The sequence below is a fragment of the Epinephelus lanceolatus genome, chromosome 24 (genome assembly GCF_041903045.1).
Source record: "Epinephelus lanceolatus isolate andai-2023 chromosome 24, ASM4190304v1, whole genome shotgun sequence".
NCBI classification, from domain to species: Eukaryota; Metazoa; Chordata; class Actinopteri; order Perciformes; family Serranidae; genus Epinephelus; species Epinephelus lanceolatus.
The window spans coordinates 17,834,413-17,858,318 of record NC_135757.1 but is presented as its reverse complement, the minus strand read 5'-3'; the positions used below and the strand labels follow the sequence as shown (position 1 = coordinate 17,858,318).

The 23,906-nt window shown below is 42.2% G+C and overlaps 1 protein-coding gene across 5 annotated transcripts in view; it reads left to right on the top strand.

Annotated features, from left to right (window-relative positions):
• LOC117249751 (receptor tyrosine-protein kinase erbB-4) overlaps nucleotides 1-23,906 on the top strand; it is a 442,892-nt gene that overhangs the window by 667 nt on the left and 418,319 nt on the right. The window lies entirely within an intron of this gene.

Sequence of the window (23,906 nt, the reverse complement as noted above, 5' to 3'; positions counted from 1 at the left end):
ACAGTTAGATTTTTAAGGAAAAAGAGACACCTTTCAAGCTGGAAATCCACTTTGCTTGTGTGCCTGATCATTTGGTGTAGAAAAATGTAGCAACAAATATCAGAATTCCCTGAAGGGAGCAAATCTCCTACGCTAAATATGAATGAATGCGCCATCGCTTTTTATATAATTCCCCTAAGCGGACGTTGATAGAGCGACGACCGCGGCTATTTGCGCTGATTTATATGAATCGAGCCCGGTTGCACCAGTGGTACAGTTTCCCTTACTGTCTTTGAATAATTTAGATGGAGCAGATATACTGAGGGCTGTATAGGCAGTGGGAAAAACATCTCGCTTTCATCATTAGGACCCCTGTGGTGCCAGTCCCCCGGACCAAACTCACTTAATGATCCTGCAATATCCCTATAAAGGCTTGTGCGTCCATGGCACTCAATTTATACTGGTGATATTTATGTGTTACCTTTGGCAACCCTGTAGGATATTTACAGATTTTTTTTGCTGCTGCAACATGTAACATCTGTTCATTTTCAAGGCTTTGAAGCACTATTTATCCAAGCAAATGATTGTGAGAGGCTTTGATGTTGAGAAATTGTGCTTTTTCAATCAGCTTTTGTTCCCAGACTCTCCGATCAATAAGGACTTTAATGTGCTCTGGTATTCTGTTTGGTTTAGAGTTTGGTGTAATATCTGCTTTGGAGTAATGTCAGACTGTGAGATGCACTAGTTGCACAGTAATATTTTGGGCTGATGAGCATTTCCTGATGCCAGAATCTGCCTTCTTAATCAATAAAATCAAGCTTTGGCAAGTAATGCCAATCTGGAGAATAACGAATAAAGCAAGCAGCAGCACACACTCAAGAAGTGGGAACACAGGGGAGTCTGTGGATTGATGTTCGGAAGGTGTATTTGGCCATCGCCCCAACCTCTCACAGGCACAAATGGGATTCCAGGATGCTTTTTTTCTACCCGCCTCCAAGGACAGGTCGAGTTTTGGCTGCTGGTTTGTGGTTCTCAGGCGGAGCTGGAGAAACAAACACACTCCCCCGCCGGCTGTGGTGTGGATCTTGGATGGGAGGCGCTGAATGCTGCCTATTAAACAGGAGTGGATGGATGCACTGGATGGATGGGTGTCAAGGCGGGATGAATGGGGAAGAAAAGTGGCACCCTTGCTGGTTTATTTATTCACCATGCATACACTCCCATCCAAGATATTTGTGATGCAAATTCAGCCCAAGAATCTGAGCTATGCCTCTTGGGAAGTTCATTGTGTGTGTGGGTGTTTACTGAGTAGATATTTGTGTGCTATCTGTCCACTCTAATCTCCCTCTGCTCATTGTAAGAATTCATACCAACCACCATATATCAATCATGTTTAAAGTCATGGTCAAGTAAAGAGATGTTCACTTCAGCGGTGTTTAACATGGTGATTGAATCTGTCTGTGCGCTCCTGCTGCGAGACAAATGTTTGCAGCATTCCTGCCAGTCAGCTGGCCTGTGGAGCTGTGTGCACAAAACTATGTGTGTGTGTTTGCGTGATGTACAGTGGGGCCACATGTGTGCCAAAAATGGAGGTGTTCACACCACGAGGAAGTTTGATTGATGACTCGTCTGACTGATTGTTGGCAGTGTGAGAGGATCTGTGTAGAGGCAAGGCCTCATGCCGACTCATTTTAAAAGAACTGATTCAGGGTTCAGGATTGACCCTACTTCTGTTTCCAGGAAGTGATCGTTAATGGATGCAATTTAGATCACTACGAGACTGATCAGCTTCCTCTTCAGGCAGGAATTGGAACAATTAAGCCAACTTTTCTTGGCCGTATTTCCCCGATCGCTCACGTCTGAAGTAAGTTAACAGACATCCATGACACCATGAAATCGACAGTGAAAATAACAGAATAACATACACACTAAGTCCGCAACATAATCATGGTAAATACAGTTAATCACATTAAGACAGACTAAAACATAGAAGACTGTAGAAGTCTTTTCCCTTGGCTCAGATTGCTGCTGTGACTGAATGTGGAGTGAAATAGGTGGCTGTTGCTCAATGCCTGTGATTTTGCGTGATTTCGGCACTCTGTCACCGGACTTCCGTGTGTGGGTGTTTTTAGGGACCTGTTGCTGTTTTTTTTTTATCAGGTATAGTGCCACAAAAAGCAGCTGTGTCTTACTGAGACTTTGCTGCTTTTCGTGCCGGGATTATGGCACCAAAAGTAGGTGTTTTTAAGTGTCTTAAGGTAATATGTGATCATTTTATAATCAAAACCAAGTGGTTTTTGTGCCTACACATAATCACGTTGAAACATATCTGCTACGTTATAACATACAAAAGTCACAGGTGATGGGGCTGTGTAAATCTGTTGATCTGTTTACAAGGTCAAGACAGAGTTTAAGTGTACAGTCTGTCATCCTTGTACTGGTGAAGGACTTCAGTCTTTACAAAATACAGTAAAAAAAAAAAAAAAATCATAAAATCAAACAATTCCGTAACAGACGATAGAAGTTAATAAGATGACTAGACAGAAATTGTAATTATCAATATGTGTGTATCCATTAAATCAGACCAAATATGCCAGCTTGAAAAGGTTTGTTTTCAGACAGGATGTGAAAGTGGAAAAGGAGACAGTATTGCGAATGTCTGGGAGAGAGTTCCAGAGATGGGGGCAGAATGGCTGATGGCTCTAGAACCCATGGTAGTCAAGCGGGGAGATGGTGATGAGAGTTGGATGGATTGCAGAAGAGGATCTAAGAGTACGGGAGGGTGTGTACATATGAAGGAGTCCAGACAGGTAGGACGGGGCTTGAATATGAAGGGCCTTAAAGGTGAGACGCAGAATCTTGACGTCGATGCGACAGCTGAATTCTGGACCAACTGGAGTTTATGAAGACACTTGAGAGGGCGACCAAAGAGGACAGAACTGCAATAATCAATACGAGATGTAACCAAAGAATGAACGAGGATAGCAGCGCTCTGAGGTGTAAGTGATGGACGAAGATGGTAAATATTTCGTAGATGAATTTGGAGTCGTCAGTGGTTAGAGAGAAACTGCGCGGTTTAGCCAAAGTAGATTTAGTTAACAAGGAGAACCTCAGTTTTTGATGCCAGAATAAACAGCAGGGTTTTCCCAACCATTATACCCCCCTACAATTGTCCGAGTTTGAATATAATTAAAACAACACCTCAAAGATGACACAGTGTAGCTTAACGGTAGCATGTAGCTGCACTTTTGGAGTGGAAGAAACACAGTTCTGATAGTCGGTAGCTTGCCAACCCTCTGCAATTAGCCAAAAAGTATGTTGTTTTTAGTTGGTGAAGATTCTCAGTCATCCAGGTCATGGTAATTGTAAGTGCTAATAGCGTAGGCAACTGGACTTGCTTGCATTTCTTGAAGACGTTTCGCCTCCCATCCAAGAAGAACTGCAGAAGCTTCTTGGATGAGAGGTGAAACGTCTTCAAGAAATGCAAGCAAGTCCAGTTGCCTACGCTATTAGCACTTACGGTTGTTTCTAGTTGTACCCTCCAAAAACTTCATCCTCCACTCTGTAAATTCACCAGCAAACCATCCGGCTTCCAGTCCGTCCATCCCTGGGAGCCGACTGCAGCACACCAGCTTCCTCAGTTTTTGTCGAGGAACTTTCGTATTTTTGGGCTCGTCCGATAAAGATAGTCTAATTTATATATCCTTTTTTTTATATATATGTTAACAGGTGTTAATTACTTGAAAAAAAAGTATATGTAGCAAAGATTTTTTTCATATTCAGATCCAATGTCTGAATATTTTTAAAAATTAAATTTCATAGCTCTTTGAAAAGGTGTACTCGCAATATTATTATTATTATTGTATTATTATGTCTGTGGCATAAAATGGTCTCAAAATGACAATAATATAATCTTGGTTGTGTTTCTTTCACAATAATATTGTCTAACAAAAGTAGTTACCATGGCAGGCCTATGAAGATCTGATTCCTCTGTAGAGCTTGACAGCGAGAATCTTTAACTTAAGAGGATGAATTATCAGTAAAATAAAAATTCACCTTCTTCACCTTTAAACAAGGCTCACACCCGTAGTTTCACCACCCTCTATCGAGCTGTCTGTTTGCCTGCTTGCCGAAACAAATGGCTCAAACATTTTAATCGCCCCAGCTCTTGAGTGTGTATGACAAATGCTGCATTCGCACGTGTGTGTGTTTGGGTGACATTTAAAGACGTGCTCTCCTGTGAAATGGCTGGGGTAGAAGGGAGAGAGGGGGGGTACGGTGGGGAGGGAACCCACTGAATGCCAGTATCAAATTACTGGGCGTCCGATAACTGGCACACACGGAGCCACGGAGCTGGCCGGGGCTTTGTAGAAGACTGGCGGAAATGAGAATTTATTACAAGCTAATTAAGCTTTTTTTTTGATAGCATCGGTCTAGACTGCGAGGCCTTTATTTGACAGCATGAGAGATGAGGGGGGTGAAGGAATTCAATCTTGCTCTAAATTAGTCAACATTGCTATCATAACTTGATATCTGCCAGGCTTAACCCGTGCCAGGCTTCAGCTGGATGTTAGTCAAGTGATCGCTTCTGACGAGCTGATGGAGATCTGTATGCTTTCTGTGCATCCGTTGTCTTCCTGTGAAAGAGACGGAGCAAGAAAGTGGGAGGATAAAATATGGCTGTTTGCACAAAAGAATAATAATTGCAGTTCAGTGAGGGTGACATTGAAGTGTGGGCTGTTATTTGCTTCCTCTGTCACAACTGGACAGCCTTGGCGGGCCGTAAGGGAAGCCTTACAAATGACTGTGTGACGCGTGGGGGTGATGGAACACTTTTCCAAGGCCTGAGACAGCAGTACACTACTCGCCGTCTGAATCAGCGTTCAGATTATTATCTGCACGGGCAACACAAAGATGATGCTGTTCTCCTACCCGCTTTTTGTCTCCTACATTTTCTCTTCCCAGGCATTCCGAAGCGATCCGGCGACGTCACGAGCGTGTTTGCTGACATTCTGTTTGCCGTACAGAGGGGGCTTCTGTTCTTGGAGTTTGCAAACCACCCAAATATTTACATGCAGAGTCACAACTGCACAGCATGAGAAGGAAAACATCCAAGGCTCGGGTGCAAAATAGCGGCTTTATTGGCCTCTGTAATCATCCCGAAGCTTTCTTAGTCCCTCTCCATCTCTGGCGCTGCGTTTGTGTGCTTGGCAGGACAGACTTTTGAACCCCCTTTCTCCTCCTGTGTCTTTGCTGCCTAATGATGAGCAGGGTTTGGCTTTGGTTGTGCTGAGACGTCCCGTGCCAACTCCTAGTGTGAGTTAGATTGGCTAGTCGGACGCTGGAAGCCTGGCACAGATGCCCCCTTTCAGGAGGACTGAGATCTCACTCCCACACAGAAAACACAGCACACTCGGCCATGCACAGGGATTTACTGTAAACACCCCTGAATCTACACGCTCTCTTTTAATTTCCAATTGTGTGCTGATTCTGCTTTTTTGTCTCCCGCGCACACACATGTAAACACACACATACACACACACATGTAAGTTCATGGGCGAAAAGCAGCGGAAGCCTTAGTGGCTTTTAAGTGTGAGGCAGCTTTATGCGTCCTCATTGTCTGCTTCAAGCACAAGTCTTGAATCTACTTTTAGTGGTTTGTGTTATTCTCAACCCTCTCCCTCCCTCCCTCTCTCTTTCACACACACACACACACACACACACACACACTGAGCAAAACACACACACAGCGTGAGCGAGGCATGGCCCAGGAAAAGAAAGGACAGGAAAGACAGAGGAATCTTTTTTTTCCTTCCTCTTCTGTTTCTTCTAGACCACTGGAGGGTCTGTTCGGCCCGCCACTTGTAATTCCACTCAGAGACAAATGCCTCCATCCTGTGTCTGAGGGGCTTCCTACACACACACACACACACACACACACACACACACACATCTTGCCTAGCAGTGCCGGTCAGCTCGCACCACTCCACTCCAGACTTTCTCTACTTTTTTATTTGACTTGTATTTCATTAACTGTCTTCCACTTTCTTTCACACATACTTGTCATCTCTTTTCCTCTCCTTCCATCTATTTCCTTATCTCTTCCTCTCTCTTTCTATCTTCTCACACACGCCTTGTCTCCCTCCTGTTCTCATCCATTAACATCTCCATTGTGCTCCTATTTTATTTCCCTGCTCCATTTCATCTTTCACTGCCTCTGCCTTTCTTCCCTCTTTTAACACCTTTTTATTTCCTCGCCTTCGCCTGTCCCTCCTTCCTTCTCTTTCTCTCTCTCTCTCTCTCACACACACACACACACACACACACACACACACACACACACACACTTCTCCCTCTGTCTTTCATTACCCGTGTGTGTGTGAGGCTGTCACCAAGCACACAGGGAGAATGGAAAACAGCTCATTTTTCCCCCTTTAATTACAGCACCCAATTTGTTTCATGGACAACATGCTGTCGGCGGCTCCTCCACACACCACTCAAACTGTCATTTACATGCTTATGGACGTGGTTCTTAGTGTGTACACGGCTAACCTTGTGAGCTGTAAACCCTTTGGAAGGCAGAATAGATGCTGACTTTCTTTTTTAAAACTTTGGTTTGTTGTTTAAGTTAGTTGGGGTTAGTTTGATATATCTACATGGGTCACCTTAGCTGGTAAGGATGTTAGAACAGAACAGGGACAGTTTGACTTGCGCCTAAGGACTTGTATCACCTCAAAAGTGAAATTCTTTGCACTCCTAAAGCTAAATGTTAATTGTTTTTAGAGAATAAATTGAGCCTGTGAAACTTTTTGTGGCTGTCCAGCTCAGTTGGATTGGTGTGCGGGCTGGGTGCTATGCTACGCTACACTTATCAGTGCTAACTGCCATATGCGTGCATTGCAGAGTGGCAGCAATTGGCTAGCCAGTGCAATACACACCCAGGGAGTCACATGCACGCATGGCCTGCACGGCTACCACGACAAAGTGTTGCATACAGCTTTGTTAAAGCCAAAACTGTTTGCAAAAAGTTGCTAAAATGCTTTGTCATTCTCCATGGAGTTCCTGCATTGCACATAGCCTTGTTGTTTGATCTATAATTAATCTAAAAATATGAATCAATCCAGCTTTAAGGGTGTTTTATGCATGCATTTGGATTAGCATAAGGTTGAGGTTCAGGCAAGGGTTATTGTTTTGAATTACGGCTTGATCTGCCTTGTAAGACACAAATATATGTGTGCATATGCATCCATTTGTGTATCTGTGCTTGTGTACACAAGCTTGGCTTTGAATCTACATTTGCAGTGCTGTGCTCAGGCACCAGGCCAACACAGGAAGTGGGACAGCGTTCAGCTTCCTTTTGATTGGCAGCACTTCTTTGGCGAAGCAGGATCAAGTACCATCGACTCCGTCTTTCACAACCAGTCTTTTTTAGTTCCTTTGCCTTCTTTTACTTGCTTCCCTTCTGTTCTGGCTCTCAGCGCCGCACAATAGAGGGCATTAGAATAACAATGGCATTTTTTTCCCCCCGCTGTAACCTTGACAAAGTCTGGTGTTTTAATGAAAGTCTGTGAAAAGAGAAATGATCACTGAAATCTAATCCCTCATCTGTGCGCGTGTCGATCCGGCGATTCAACCCCGACCTGTAGATTTGTGTCTTTACCTCTGCTTTTTCTCTTTCTTTCTTGTGTGATGTCATTACATACACTCACACACACCTTTAAACACACACCGACTCGCCTCTATTGCAGTTGCATCTAACGCTAGTTAAAAATTGAGCTATTTTGGATGTTTTTCATTAGTTTAGTCCCTCTGTGTGTGTTTCTGTGTGTAGTCAAGCCCGCCTGGTGGATTGTGTGTCAGCTAATCCCTGTTAAGATATTCACGGCAGCTAATCTGTTTAATTACACTACAAATTAAGGATATTTACTGTTCCAAGACTTTCATGCGACACCCGCCTTAATCAGGGCCTTAATCTGTCTGGCACTGTGTGAGTGTGTATTATTGTGTGTGTGCATTAGCGTGTGTGTGTGTGTGTGTGTGTGTGTGTGATTGATACTCTGTATGCTCAGGCATGTGTGCCTTTGTGTCTATCAGGCTATTTCTGCCAGAGTCTGTCTGTATCTCTCTGCTTTAATTCTCTTCCTGAATATTTGCCCACAATAAAAAAAGAAAAGAAAACAAGAGATTATTGTGTTTTTCCAGTTGTCGTCATGGCAGGGAAAAGCAACTGATTAAAATGTAATATCACCGAGACGTTGCCACTGTATTTAAAGGACACAAATGCAGATCAACAAGAGCATCGCTCTCCTCGACTCAGACTCATGTTCAACTAATTCTACAAGATTAAAACTGTGTTAGAACCAGGGAAACATGCTGTGTTCTCTGTCGAGGCTAAAATAATGAAAGCGGATTGTAGCCAAGCGTATTTTTGTGCACATACAGTACAATATGTATGTGACTGTGCATCTTAATTGAATGCAATTCATGTTTGTGTGTTTGTTGTTGCTCTAAGTGACCAAACTATTTTTTGCATTATATTCAAATAAACAGGGTTATTAATAAAAAGAAATCAAGTTAGCTGTAAAAACTTAGCCACTTCTAAGAACTTACTGATAAAAAAAAAGTAAGCTTGAATCAGAGAAAAATGAGTTCAGGAATCTCTTAGGATCTGATGACCTTTTCCAGTTTGTTCCCTGAATGTGATCTGTAAGGTAACTAGGGGTGCGTCCACGATACGCTATAACCACGATACATTAGTCACAATACAATATTATTGCGATTTTAAATATGTTGCGATATTCTGAGTATTGCGATAAAATATATTGTGATATATTGTAAGTTTTCAAACTGTTTATCTCACTGCAGGAAAATGTACCTGGTTGACTGAAAAATCAATTGATTTTATTTTTCTAGTAGGCTATCTAAAGTTTAATTTGTTTTTGTTATATTAATAATATAGAATGATTGATAATTATAGAATGAAAAATCAATGCTTGGCACTGTGTGACGCTACGATTTTGCCACATAAAAATATTGCGACACTATGCTGTATTGACAGCTGTATTGAGTTTGGCATTTTGGCCATGGCCATCTTGGATTTTTGAGCCAGTTTGAATTTCCAAATTCCCAATTCCCAGCTTGAAATTTAAAGTAGGTGGTGCCTCACCAACCCTGACCTCAAAATCCAAGATGGCTGCTCTGTGCACCAGTATAAAAACATATCAAAGCTATAGTATTGTACTGTTTATTAGCACTTCCGTCGTATTTGTGCATCAGAACTTTGTACATACAGCACTGTGCAACTTCTATCTGTGGATGTGTTGCTACTTTTTTTTGTATGCACAAATAAATACAGCGTAACGCTAACGATTGTTAACCTGGCCAGAACTGGTATTGCTAACACCTGGGTTTTCCAACTCCTCATACTGGAACACAGTCATTCCCAGCTCTGATTTTTGAGGTAAATGAAACTCAGCAACTATTAGGCCTTTCACTCAAAGTTGCCATGCCCTTAGTTATGCACATTTTTTAGCCTTAAAAGCATTTAAAGAGATTAGTTTTATACATACCCACCCCTGTGCGGTTGTCATAAATGTGGAAATTAGCTTTAGAGAGCAAAACCTTTTATTTCTCAGGCATAAACATGTTTATTTTTGCTGTAAAGTTGGGCGTCTTAGCATGGGGGTCTGTGGGGATTGACAAGCTTCTTGGAGCCACCCTCAAGTGGCCATTAGAGGAACTGCAGCTTTTGTCACTTCAGCATTGGCTTCATTTTTCAGCCCAGGAGGTTGCAGCTTGATTTTAACTTGGCTTGTGAAACTGCAGTGATTGGTAAAATTGGCTAAATTCTTCCAGTGTGACCATTTATTGGTTTGAGGAACTGTGCAAATATTGTCAGCATGTATGCAAGTTTGCAAGCCATATGTGCACACGAGTTCCTGTTCCGTGTTTGCATGTACAGTATTTGCACATACTGTATGAGTTAGAGGTTGTGTGTGTGTCGGTGTGTTCAGATGGGGCACGTTGTCCTTTTTAAACGGCCCCTCCTGTGATGGTGACCTGTAATAAATGAGTGGGCGCGGGAAAGTGGCAGCCGTGACAGCTGACTGGGGAGGGAGGGAATACAGAGAGTGAGGGAGAGAAAAGATGGAGGTGGAGGTGTGTGTCGGGGAGAGTGTTTGTGTGTGTGTGTGTGTGTGTGTGTGTGTGTGTTAGAAAGCGAGGGAAGACAAAGCGAGACAAAGCGGAGGTAAAAGAGATGGAAAGTCTCTAAGGAGAGATAAGGAGGGAGTATGAGAGGATGAGAGGAAGACAATGGGAAGGGAGAGGAGGGCGATAGTGAGGGATTGTGGGTCGACCAGCGTGGAACAATACCTCGACCAGAGGTGGAGACTCTTTCTCTGCCACCACTTGTTCTTCTTATCCTAATTACCCCCACCTCCCCCCTTTTGAGCCTCTCTGAAGTCACCTTGCAGCCCAGCAGAAATATGGCCGCTCCTTCGGCTGGTTTTAAAGGTACATAAAACTCGTGGAGGAGAAAACCTTGGCTTGCTGTAATAGTGTGTGTATGTGTGTGTGTGTGTGTGTGTGTGTGAGAGTGTGAAGGTGAGTCACCTTCAGCGCCAAGAAAGATGAGAGAGCTCCTGAAAGAGCGCACTTATAAGAATCTGTTTGTGCATTTCTATGGGTTTGTGCATCGGTTCATTAATTTGTGTGCAGCTGAGAGGCAAAAACACACACTCTCTAACACACACACACCTGAGCACTCCCCTGCGTCGTACCTTAACCAGTTGCTCGGCGGCAAATTCGCTCCCGGCAAGGTGAAAGCAAGCTGATGGTGGGGTCATTTGCAAGATGGGACACAGTGTGACAGAGACAGAGAGAGAAAGCAAGAGAGGTGGTCTAATTTCAGCTGAGAAAGGAAGAGGTGACGTGTGTGTGTGTGTGTGTGTGTGTGGTTATAGTAAGTGCGCGTACGTGTGTGTCCAGCAGAGGTTAAGGTGGAGTGAGAGAGACAGTGTGTTGTCTCTGAGGAGCACAGCTATCACCGCCGCTGAACGCTCCAATTAATCAGCCCGGGCCACACAGGCACTCCACTGTGTATGTGTGTGTGTGCCAAGATGTGCTGGTTGTGTGTTTTTCAAGTATCTATTGTGTGATTGTGAAGTGTGTCGAGATCTATATTTGCATCAGTGAATGCATCATCATCACACACACGCTGCCTTGTTTTGTCTTGTTTCCATGGATAATGCTAATGGGGTCATATGTGTTGGTTGTACCTAAAAACAAGAAAAAGACGGAGAACAAAGACTGTATGTGGGTGTGCATATGTTTGTTTATTTCCCACCATGTGTCCTTAAATTCAGTTGCATACAACTAATTTGCATTGGCAGACATCTTTTGAAAGGGTACTGCCAACTGGATTGCGCACATATCTACAAACTGTTAAACACTGCCTGACTCTATACTGTCTGCGATCCAACAGAGGCAAAAATGACCCAAAAATTATCTGAAAACCAAAAAGAGTATAATTTCATCCAGGCATTAGGTGCTTGGTGCATGTGGTTTTTCAAATTTCAGTCAGAAATTAGGTTCAGGAGCAGGAGACGATTTAGTTTGGGTCAGGGCCGGGCTTTATTAGGTACACCTTGCTAGTACCAGGTTGGGTCCCCTTTGCCCTCAGAACTGTCCTAATTCTTTGTGGTATCGATTCAACAAGGTGCTGGAAACATTCCTCAGATATTTTGGTCCATATTGTCATGATAGCATCACACAGTTGCTGCAGATTTGTTGCCTGCACATCAATGATGAGAATCTCCTGTTCCACCACATCCCAAAGGTGCTCTATTGGATTGAGATCTGGTGACTCTGGACGCCATTGGAGTACAGTGAACTCATCATCATGCTCAAGAAAGCAGTTTGAGATGATTTGAGCTTTGTGACTTGGCGCGTTATCCTAAGTAGCCATCACAAGATGGACTAGACTCTTGAATTGAGAAGCTTTTACATGTTCTAAAAAAGCAGGTTGCTAACATGCGGCTACCCAGCCAACATTTGTATGTGGGTCGTAAGTGGCGTTAAAATGGACCTAATATGGAATTGTCCACTGGTTCCATATTTGCCACATATCAGTTGCCCATATGGATGGGTTTACCCAGGTAAGATGCCCATTTCCTGCCCATACCCATTTGGTATCCAGGTAGTCCTAGCATAACCATGCGGGGCACACTTGGGTAATGCCACCCACGTTGCCCTTTTAGTTCTGGTGATTGCATTTATGCTTCAAGAATCATAAAAGTGGTGTTTATTTGTATAGACTAACACAATAGTCTTAAACCCAATGGAAAAATCCCATTGGGTTAATGTTGAGGGAACTAGGACAATGCTAACTTAAAGGTTGGGCTACAAAAAGACATCATCCCTTGAGCACTCTATAGCTCAACCATAAAATATTATGGCATTATAGATATCGAAGTATTTGGTCATCATGCTTTTCTCTTTGCTTTTTCTCTGTGTCACCTAGCTCAAATTGGGTTAAAATGGCATTTTTGTTAAGGTTATGGAACAATATTGATCATTGTAGAGAGTCCAATGCTGCAAACAGCCGGCCCCAGATCAAAAGTCCGAGATGTTTGGATGACCCAGCTCTCAGCCATGAGGTCCTCCATCTGCAAACTCCGGCAAAGGAAGTTGTTCATATAAATACAGTACAGGCCAAAAGTTTGGACACACCTTCTCATTCAGTGCGTTTTCTTTATTTTCATGACTATTTACATTGTAGATTCTCACTGAAGGCATCAAAACTATGAATGAACACATGTGGAGTTATGTACTTAACAAAAAAAGGTGAAATAACTGAAAACATGTTTTATATTCTAGTTTCTTCAAAATAGCCACCCTTTGCTCTGATTACTGCTTTGCACATTCTTGGCATTCTCTCGATGAGCTTCAAGAGGTAGTCACCTGAAATGGTTTTCCAACAGTCTTGAAGGAGTTCCCAGAGGTGTTTAGCACTTGTTGGCCCCTTTGCCTTCACTCTGCGGTCCAGCTCACCCCAAACCATCTGGATTGGGTTCAGGTCCGGTGACTGTGGAGGCCAGGTCATCTGCCGCAGCACTCCATCACTCTCCTTCTTGGTCAAATAGCCCTTACACAGCCTGGAGGTGTGTTTGGGGTCATTGTCCTGTTGAAAAATAAATGATCGTCCAACTAAACGCAAACCGGATGGGATGGCATGCCGCTGCAGGATGCTGTGGTAGCCATGCTGGTTCAGTGTGCCTTCAATTTTGAATAAATCCCCAACAGTGTCACCAGCAAAACACCCCCACACCATCACACCTCCTCCTCCATGCTTCACAGTGGGAACCAGGCATGTGGAATCCATCCGTTCACCTTTTCTGCATCTCATAAAGACACGGCGGTTGGAACCAAAGATCTCAAATTTGGACTCATCAGACCAAAGCACAGATTTCCACTGGTCTAATGTCCATTCCTTGTGTTTCTTGGCCCAAACAAATCTCTTCTGCTTGTTGCCTCTCCTTAGCAGTGGTTTCCTAGCAGCTATTTGACCATGAAGGCCTGATTGGCGCAGTCTCCTCTTAACAGTTGTTCTAGAGATGGGTCTGCTGCTAGAACTCTGTGTGGCATTCATCTGGTCTCTGATCTGAGCTGCTGTTAACTTGCCATTTCTGAGGCTGGTGACTCGGATGAACTTATCCTCAGAAGCAGAGGTGACTCTTGGTCTTCCTTTCCTGGGTCGGTCCTCATGTGTGCCAGTTTCGTTGTAGCGCTTGATGGTTTTTGCGACTCCACTTGGGGACACATTTAAAGTTTTTGCAATTTTCCGGACTGACTGACCTTCATTTCTTAAAGTAATGATGGCCGCTGGTTTTTCTTTAGTTAGCTGATTGGTTCTTGCCATAATATGATTTTTAACAGTTGTCCAATAGGGCTGTCGGCTGTGTATTAACCTGACTTCTGCACAACACAACTGATGGTCCCAACCCCATTGATAAAGCAAGAAATTCCACTAATTAACCCTGATAAGGCACACCTGTGAAGTGGAAACCATTTCAGGTGACTACCTCTTGAAGCTCATGGAGAGAATGCCAAGAGTGTGCAAAGCAGTAATCAGAGCAAAGGGTGGCTATTTTGAAGAAACTAGAATATAAAACATGTTTTCAGTTATTTCACCTTTTTTTGTTAAGTACATAACTCCACATGTGTTCATTCATAGTTTTGATGCCTTCAGTGAGAATCTACAATGTAAATAGTCATGAAAATAAAGAAAACGCATTGAATGAGAAGGTGTGTCCAAACTTTTGGCCTGTACTGTAAATGTATTTTGTAGCTTTCAGGGTTTTTAATTTAAGGCTGTGCTTAATCAAATTAAATTAATCATAATCTGATTTTTCAGCTCATCTTTTCCCCAGAGTGTAAGTTAAAGTCCTTAGACTGTTGTTTTTGTCTAAAAACCAAAGATATACAATTTTTGATGATAGAAAACAGAGAAAAGCTGAGAATACTCACTTTTGTGAAGCTGGATTCAGTGTATGTTTGGCGTTTTTGCTTCATAAAAGATGAAAATAAATGTATTAACTGTGAGCACATGAAGACCTGGACAAAGACAAAGCTACGGTACAAGAGTCAAAATGAGAGAATGTACACCCCCCCCCAAAAAATCCATCCAGGCAACTTCGACCAAATAAAACCAAACTGATACTTGAATGTCTCAGTGTTGCCACATCTCAGGTTCATTCCGAGTCCATTAAATTCCAGAGTGGCTGCATGTATTCACGTGTTTCCCTGCAGATAAGTGCTGTGAGAAAATCCTGAGACAAGATGATGCGAGTATGAAAGACAGAGAGACATTTAGAAAGCCTGAGATAAAATACAAGGACAGATAGAGTCGAAACACACGTGGTTTCATCGTCCAGTGCTCCAGACGGCGCTTCATACTGTCACGCTGCTGCCCTCTGCGAGCCCGTGTTCCGCTTGAAAATGAAATTCTCAAAAGGCTTTCACTCCCTTGAAATCATGTTTCAACCGCGGGGCAGCGGGGCATACAAACAGGTTCACTCACAAAACTCATTGTTGTGGTCTGTCATAGCTTTTTGTGCCAGATTATAGACTGCTTTTAGAGTTTTTTCCAATCGAGGAAACACCGTAAATCCAATTAGGTAAAAAATAAGATCCTGCTCATCAGTCAGTATTTGTGAGACGGGTGTTATTTGTTGCTTTTCTGGGGATTTCTGTGGATTTGCAGATTTTTTAAAGCCTGAGATAACCCAGATCTCAGACACACGCTGGAGGAGTTGTGCATCATTTCTTTTCTTACTGATCATTCAAAAAGGGTGGAAAAATTAAGGATGATTACTGAACAAGGCCCAGGGGCCCAAAGTGTCAGGGGCACCCTGGCCTTCACCTGCAAAATGTCATCAGGAACAGTCTCAAAGTACCACAAAAACATGCAAAGGCACTACAAAGAGACACAAAACAACCACAAAAAGATGCAAAAGGAAAAAAAAGATGCTGACAACTACAAAGAGATGACCATGAAGAGATGCAAAGAAACTACAAAGGGACACAGAGTGACTACAAAGAGACATGAAATGACCTAAAGAGATGCAAATATACCTAAAAGACACAAATTGATATCTAAAGAGACACAAAACAAGTACAAAGAGACACAAATTACAACAAAGACATGCAAAGGAACTACAAAGACATACAAAATGACTACAAAGAGATGCAAAGAATCTACAAAGGGACACAGAATGACTTCAAAGAGACACAAAACAACCAAAAAAGACACACATGTACCTCAAAGACAAACAAATTGACCCAAAGAGACAAAACAGCAACAAAAACATGCAAAGAAACTACAGAGAGACACAAAATCACCACATGACACAAAATTACCACAAAGAGTACACTACAAAATTACAAAAAGACTAAAAGGGACCACAAAGAGATGCAAAATAGCCACAAAGAGGCACAAATGACTAAAAAGAGACACAAAATGACTGCAAAGAAATGCAAAGGAACTACAAAGACACACAGAGTGACTACAAATTGACACAAAATGACTACCAAGAGACACCAAACAACCAAAATAGACACAAATATACCTCAGGGCGACACAAATTGACCCCTAAGGAAACACAGATTGACTACAAAGAGACTCAAAGAAACTAAGAAAAGACAGAACGACTACAAAGACAAAAAAAGACACAAAGAGACCTCAAAGGGATACAAAAGGACTACAAAGACTACAAAGAGACACAAATGACAACAAAGACATGCAAGAGTACTTCAAAGAGACACAGAACAACCAAAAAAGACCCAAATGTATCTGAAAGACACACAAATCGCCCCCTAAAGAGACACAATATGACTACAAAGAGAAACAAAATCACCACATGCAGTGGCGGCTCCTGCCAAATTTCTCGGGGGGGGGGGCAATTGTTGTGATGATGGCTGGGGTGACCCGTTCAGTGGGTAAATTTGAATTAATTTGGCTCTACAATGACTGAACAATCCACTGTGGTCATCAACAGACTACTTTTCATCAGTTTGCCCACATAAATACCTTTGAATGTAAACAGAGACCTGTTTTACCATTAATCAAATAAAATTGAGTAAGGTATTCACTGAGTCACTGTCAGTCTTAAATCAGAAAACATTTTATTATAGCTAAGTGGAAATTCATTTTGTGTTCTGATTAAATGCAGGCATACCCTACAACTTAATACAATGCACATGACATAGTATCACTGCTCTTTGACCTGACCTGAACAGGTTTTTTTTTTGTTTTGTTTTTCAGTTTCAGTTATATATTGGGAGGCATTTTGGGCATTGGGGAACGTGTCCCCCTCAATGTATATGGTGACCAGGCTACTAAGGCTAATTAGGCTACTGTTGTCCGGGTGCGCAAAGGTGAAGTGGCTGGTCTTGTCATACAAAGTGTCAACTGGACAATATGGAGATATTTGCATGTTGAAAGCCGGACTACAAATGTGGATAGACAGGGAGAAACACACGCAAGCCTAAGATGTGGTAAGATACGATATTCCTCACTATATGAAGTGACTGATAACAAGATCTCTATAATGGGTTGTAAAGAAATTCGTCAGGTTTTTATCTTGTAGACACTTGATCTGGATTTATAGCATGATGGGATGACAGCACAATGATATATGTGATCACTGGAAAGCCCTGTCCTGCGCTCCGGTTCCGCTGTTTCACGTGATGTGTGGCTTCTCGCTAATGGTCGCAGAGAATATCCATAGAGAAGAACAGGTGTGAATTTGGGCGCACTATGCGTCGTTACTTTATAACCTATATGGTTAAAAAGCCTCTTGGATCTGCTGGAAACGTTAGCCATGTTGATCTTGAATGTGACCGCTGCGCAGTGGCGCTGCCTCATGTGATGTCGGAATAATCGGAAAAATGAGTTTCCGACCGTAAAGCAATATTTCAGTGGAAACGGTTGACGACGTGTTTTTTAAACATTTTGAGTGATAAAATCCAACACATCTTCTTTGTAATGTCCATGATGTCTCCACATTACAACTTAAACGCTCATGAACACACAATGAAGTAAGAACAACTTCCCGACATGGGAAATCGGACCATCCGAGGAGCACATGAATGATACTTGGTGGTTTACGTATGACGAAAACACGTTGGGGCAAGCCCTCCCGGAACCCATAGAGATTGCATTGGAGTGCCTGCATTTAGAAAAAAAAAAGCATTTTACATGGAAGTCAATGAGAGTGAGTTGGGGTGATTTCCAGCCAGGCTGATATCGCCCCAAAGGGCCGGAACGTGACTTCACACTGCATCTGATTGGATATTCACAGGCAGGACGAGTTGTTTCAAGTGAAAATGATCAGAATAATTAATATATTGTGTGTATATATGACAATAATGATAATGATAATCATACATTTATTATCATCATCTTTCTTTTCTTTTGTGGCTCAAGGAGGGGCGGTGCCCTATCGCCCTCTATTGGCCAGCTGCCCCTGACCACATGACACAAAATTACCACAAAGAGTACACTACAAAACTACAAAAATTTTAAAAGTGACCACAAAGAGATGCAAATAAACAACAGACTCAAAATGACTACAAAGAGACACAAGATAGCCATAAAGAGGCACAAAACGACTAAAAAGGGACACAAAATGACTACAAAGAGACACCAAACAACCAAAATTGACACAAATATACCTCAGAGAGACACAAATTGACCCTTAAGGAGACACAAATTGACCACAGAGAGACTAAAAGAAACAACAGGAGACAGAACGACTACAAAGAGACACAAAACAGACAAAAAAAGACACAAATATACCTCAAAGGGATACAAAATGGCTACAAAGAGACACAAATGACAACAAAGACATGCACGAGTACTTCAAAAAGACACAGAACAACCAAAAAAGACCCAAATGTATCTGAAAGACACACAAATTGACCCCTAAAGAGACACAATATGACTACAGATACGCAAGACGACCAAAAAAGACATAAAGACATTTCAGAGAGACACAAATTGACCCCTAAAGTGACAAATTGACTACAAAGACATGCAAGGATACTCTAGTCTGTGTGTCTTGCTCTTATGTAGGGGAGGTGGTGGGGCCTTTTGCAGGTCCATGCCCAGGGGCCCATTGTCTCGAAGCCTCCCCATGATTATAAGTTCAATATGATCTGACTCATTTCAGACTTTTTACTGCCCATCAGGACTCCCAGAGCACCAACACAGTTGAGCAATTTCCATCACAGCTACTCCACTCAAACTAAATGTCATGGTTGGACTGCGTTAGCGAGCAGAGAGTCGGTGCAGCACCTCTTTTTTTTCTTTTTAAGTGAAGATGAGACCGTGAGAAAGAGTTGTTGTAGTGCCAGACAGAGAACACACACCTTCAGACACACACCGTTGAGCTAAGCACAGAAATTACATTGACATGAAATAGTGGAAGGGGAGAGATATGCAGTTTGTCCTACATGGGAACATATTAGATACACAGACACTCACACAAGCAGTCATATTTCTTTTCCCAGCATACAGGGAGTTTTCATTTCCTTTCCGGGACGCCATATCTACCTTCAGGGCATGTGACATGGAGGGTACAGTAAGCGCGCACACACACTGACGAAGGCATAGAGACAGAGAAATGAGCATAGAGATAAGAGACAAAGAGATCTCAGCAACAAGAAAGCAAGCGTGATGTGTGTTCCCCCACAGTGAAAAAGCAGGCAAGCACAAGAAGTAAAAAAAAAAAAAGTCAGAGGTGAGAGGAAGGGAAACAGTTGCAGCCCTGTGGGCTACCCAAACAGAAAGAGGAGGAAGTGTGGCTATTTGCCTTTTCTTCTTCTCCCACCATCTGCCCCACCGACTCTCTCATTTACTTAATTAGAGCGCTGCGTCTCAAGGCCGCTGCTCCCAAATGGCATCAGCTGTGCGTGTGTGTGACTGGTGCTTATTAGCATGCATGCGCATACCTCAGGCGTGCATGTGCGTGTGTTTGTGAATGTGTGCAGGTGTGTACGTGCCCTAGGCAGGTGTGTGTGTGCTGAGTGTTTGGAGGGCTAACCCAAGGCAGGGCTTGTTCAGAGTGGAAGGAGCAGGTGATTGTAGCACCAGCTTCCATAGAAAAAAATCTGCGAAAGAAAAATGAGTGTTGACCTGTATTTGGCTCAGATGCACACTACTATAGCTTTCCCAAACCCTCCTCTTACTTCTGACTGCTGTAATAGACTTTAAGCTCTCCTAAGCTGCTATTAATTATCCTGAGCTGCTCTAATCTCCACTGATTTAAAGTAATAGTTTACTTCTTCCCCCCTGAACATGCTTATATTAACTTTATTTCATCCTATAAAGGATGTGTTACTTATCTTTATGTTGCTGATAATGGGCAACATTTTAATACAGAAATGAAAAAGTAAGACAAATAACATGCCCGTGGTCCCCTCCGTCTGTATCTTAGAGATTGTGGACACTTGCAGCATCTTCTGTCTGTCATTCACTGACAAATTCAAGAATGGATTTTTGACGGTGCCTGAAGTATCTACCCCAGCCCTTATTGAGACCATCAATATGTTTAGTACTTTTTCTGGCTACAGAATAAATTTCAGTAAATCGAAAGCAATGCCATTAGGTATTCTGAAACAAATACCCAAAACTCCATCTCCCTTTCCTTTTAAATGGTCACCAGAAGGCTTTGTATATTTGGGAATACGTATAACACCCTCCTTTGACCAACTACAGTACAGGCCAAAAGTTTGGACACACCTTCTCATTCAATGCGTTTTCTTTATTTTCATGACTATTTACATTGTAGATTCTCACTGAAGGCATCAAAACTATGAATGAACACATGTGGAGTTATGTACTTAACAAAAAAAGGTGAAATAACTGAAAACATGTTTTATATTCTAGTTTCTTCAAAATAGCCACCCTTTGCTCTGATTACTGCTTTGCACACTCTTGGCATTCTCTCCATGAGCTTCAAGAGGTAGTCACCTGAAATGGTTTCCACTTCACAGGTGTGCCTTACCAGGGTTAATTAGTGGAATTTCTTGCTTTATCAATGGGGTTGGGACCATCAGTTGTGTTGTGCAGAAGTCAGGTTAATACACAGCCGACAGCCCTATTGGACAACTGTTAAAATTCATATTATGGCAAGAACCAATCAGCTAACTAAAGAAAAACGAGTGGCCATCATAACTTTAAGAAATGAAGGTCAGTCAGTCCGGAAAATTGCAAAACCTTTAAATGTGTCCCCAAGTGGAGTCGCAAAAACCATCAAGCGCTACAACGAAACTGGCACACATGAGGACCGACCCAGGAAAGGAAGACCAAGAGTCACCTCTGCTTCTGAGGATAAGTTCATCCGAGTCACCAGCCTCAGAAATTGCAAGTTAACAGCAGCTCAGATCAGAGACCAGATGAATGCCACACAGAGTTCTAGCAGCAGACCCATCTCTAGAACAACTGTTAAGAGGAGACTGCGCCAATCAGGCCTTCATGGTCAAATAGCTGCTAGGAAACCACTGCTAAGGAGAGGCAACAAGCAGAAGAGATTTGTTTGGGCCAAGAAACACAAGGAATGGACATTAGACCAGTGGAAATCTGTGCTTTGGTCTGATGAGTCCAAATTTGAGATCTTTGGTTCCAACCGCCGTGTCTTTGTGAGACGCAGAAAAGGTGAACGGATGGATTCCACAAGCCTGGTTCCCACTGTGAAGCATGGAGGAGGAGGTGTGATGGTGTGGGGGTGTTTTGCTGGTGACACTGTTGGGGATTTATTCAAAATTGAAGGCACACTGAACCAGCATGGCTACCACAGCATCCTGCAGCGACATGCCATCCCATCCGGTTTGCGTTTAGTTGGATGATCATTTATTTTTCAACAGGACAATGACCCCAAACACACCTCCAGGCTGTGTAAGGGCTATTTGACCAAGAAGGAGAGTGATGGAGTGCTGCGGCAGATGACCTGGCCTCCACAGTCACCGGACCTGAACCCAATCGAGATGGTTTGGGGTGAGCTGGACCGCAGAGTGAAGGCAAAGGGGCCAACAAGTGCTAAACACCTCTGGGAACTCCTTCAAGACTGTTGGAAAACCATTTCAGGTGACTACCTCTTGAAGCTCATGGAGAGAATGCCAAGAGTGTGCAAAGCAGTAATCAGAGCAAAGGGTGGCTATTTTGAAGAAACTAGAATATAAAACATGTTTTCAGTTATTTCACCTTTTTTTGTTAAGTACATAACTCCACATGTGTTCATTCATAGTTTTGATGCCTTCAGTGAGAATCTACAATGTAAATAGTCATGAAAATAAAGAAAACGCATTGAATGAGAAGGTGTGTCCAAACTTTTGGCCTGTACTGTATATAAAGCAAATTTCCCACCGATATTTGAGTGCATAAGGTTGGACCTTGAGAGATGGAACACTCTCCCAATTTCCTGGTTAGGCCGTGTTGCACTGCTGAAAATGAACATCCTCCCCAGGTTACTTTACCCAGTACAAATGATCCCAGTTATATTTCTCCATAAGACCATCAAACAGCTAAATAGATGGTTTAGTTCCTTTATATGGTCTAAGAAGAAACCACGCCTAAAAATAGCCACGTTATGTCTGTCTTCCACAGAAGGAGGTGTTGATCTCCCAGACATTAGAAAATTCCAGCTTAGTGTTCATCTGCGTACTATAGCTGACTGGATGTGTAGTAAGTCCACATCTCTCTGGTTGGATGTAGAAAGTTCAATGTCCAAATACCCTTTGAGTAATCTTTTGTTTATTAGGAAAAGTACATCTTTGAAGTCTGCTTGTACTAACCCAATTACAATTTCCACAGTTAAAGCATGGCATGCCATTAGAAAATTAGAGGGCAGATCTCAATTCACCTCTGTCTTTATTCCAATATGCGATAATCCTGATTTCCCTCCTGGAGTGATGGACAATAACTTCCGGATTTGGGTAAATAAAGGAATATCCACTTTACATAAACTACTGGAAGGTTCTACCATGATGTCTTTTAGTCAGTTGAAAAGGAAATATGACATTCAACAACAGGATTTCTTTCGATATTTGCAAGTAAGAAACTTCGTCACAAAGGATACCACAATCCTTCAGTGTCAAAATATTTCACATTTAGAGAGACAGCTCTTTTTACAGAAATCTGACAGATCTATTAGCTTATTCTATAATATCCTTAAGGGATATAACACCACAAACACCTATTTTCTGAAAGGCTTATGGGAAAAAGAACTCAAGGTTAATATAACAGACGATGGCTGAAGTGATGCTTGGAAGAGTGCAAAAACGCTGAGTGTTTGTAACCGAGTGAGAGCCATGCAATTGAAACTACTACACAGGATCCATGTATCCCCCTCACAACGTCATAAATTCAACCTTAATTCATCTCCACTGTGCCCCAAGTGTAAAACAGAAACTGGTAGTCTTACACATTGTTTGTGGTATTGTAGAAAAGTACAGCAGTTTTGGCGGGTCATTGGGCAGGAAATTAATAAGATTCTATGTACTAATAGAAACAACGACCCCTTGCATCTGCTTTTTGGTATATCTGATTTGTCCATCACTGACAAATTTAAAAGAAAACTTTACCAAACACTTACTTTCTGTGCTAGAAAGTGTATTCTCTTAAACTGGATAATGGATAAAGTTCCATCCAAGGTTCAGTGGCAAAGGGTGACACTTGAACATGGTGCTTTGGACTATTTGACGTGTAAACTACACAGCAAAGATGATGTTTTTCGTAAAACATGGGAACCCTTTTTGTCATATATTGGTTTGAATATTTCTACCATTCTTACAAGAGGGTTTGTATCATAGCTGAGAATGCTCTGCCTCGTAAATGACATCCTACCGCTTAATTGATATGTTTTTGTTTTTGTGTACCTTTCTTTGATCATGTGAATATATCATGCATGGCAGTGTGCACTTGGTTTATTTTACCTGCTTATTTTATTTGTATAGAAGGACTCCCGAATCTCTCGCCTGTATAAATTTGATTTTAAATGTGTATGTGAGCCAAATGTATGTTTGTTTGTATTTGTCACATGTGTTCCTGTTTTGTGTCTTGAAAATTTAATAAACATATTTTTAAAAAAAAAAAAAGAATGGATTTTTGGTTTCGGTGTGAGCTCCTATTCCCCTGCAAAGTTTTAAAACTTTTATCTCAACCTGCACGGCCAACTGATAGAAACAGAATGGAAGTTGTCACCTATTCTACATTATGTACAGTGCAAAACTACCAGGCTATACACTGTTATGTCACTCTGAGACTGAGAACCTCAGTGTTCTTCAATCATGTGACATTATATCCTGTTTTGATGCCGAGTAGAGGCCTTCAGGGGCCCAAAATGACCATATACCTGACCAGTTTT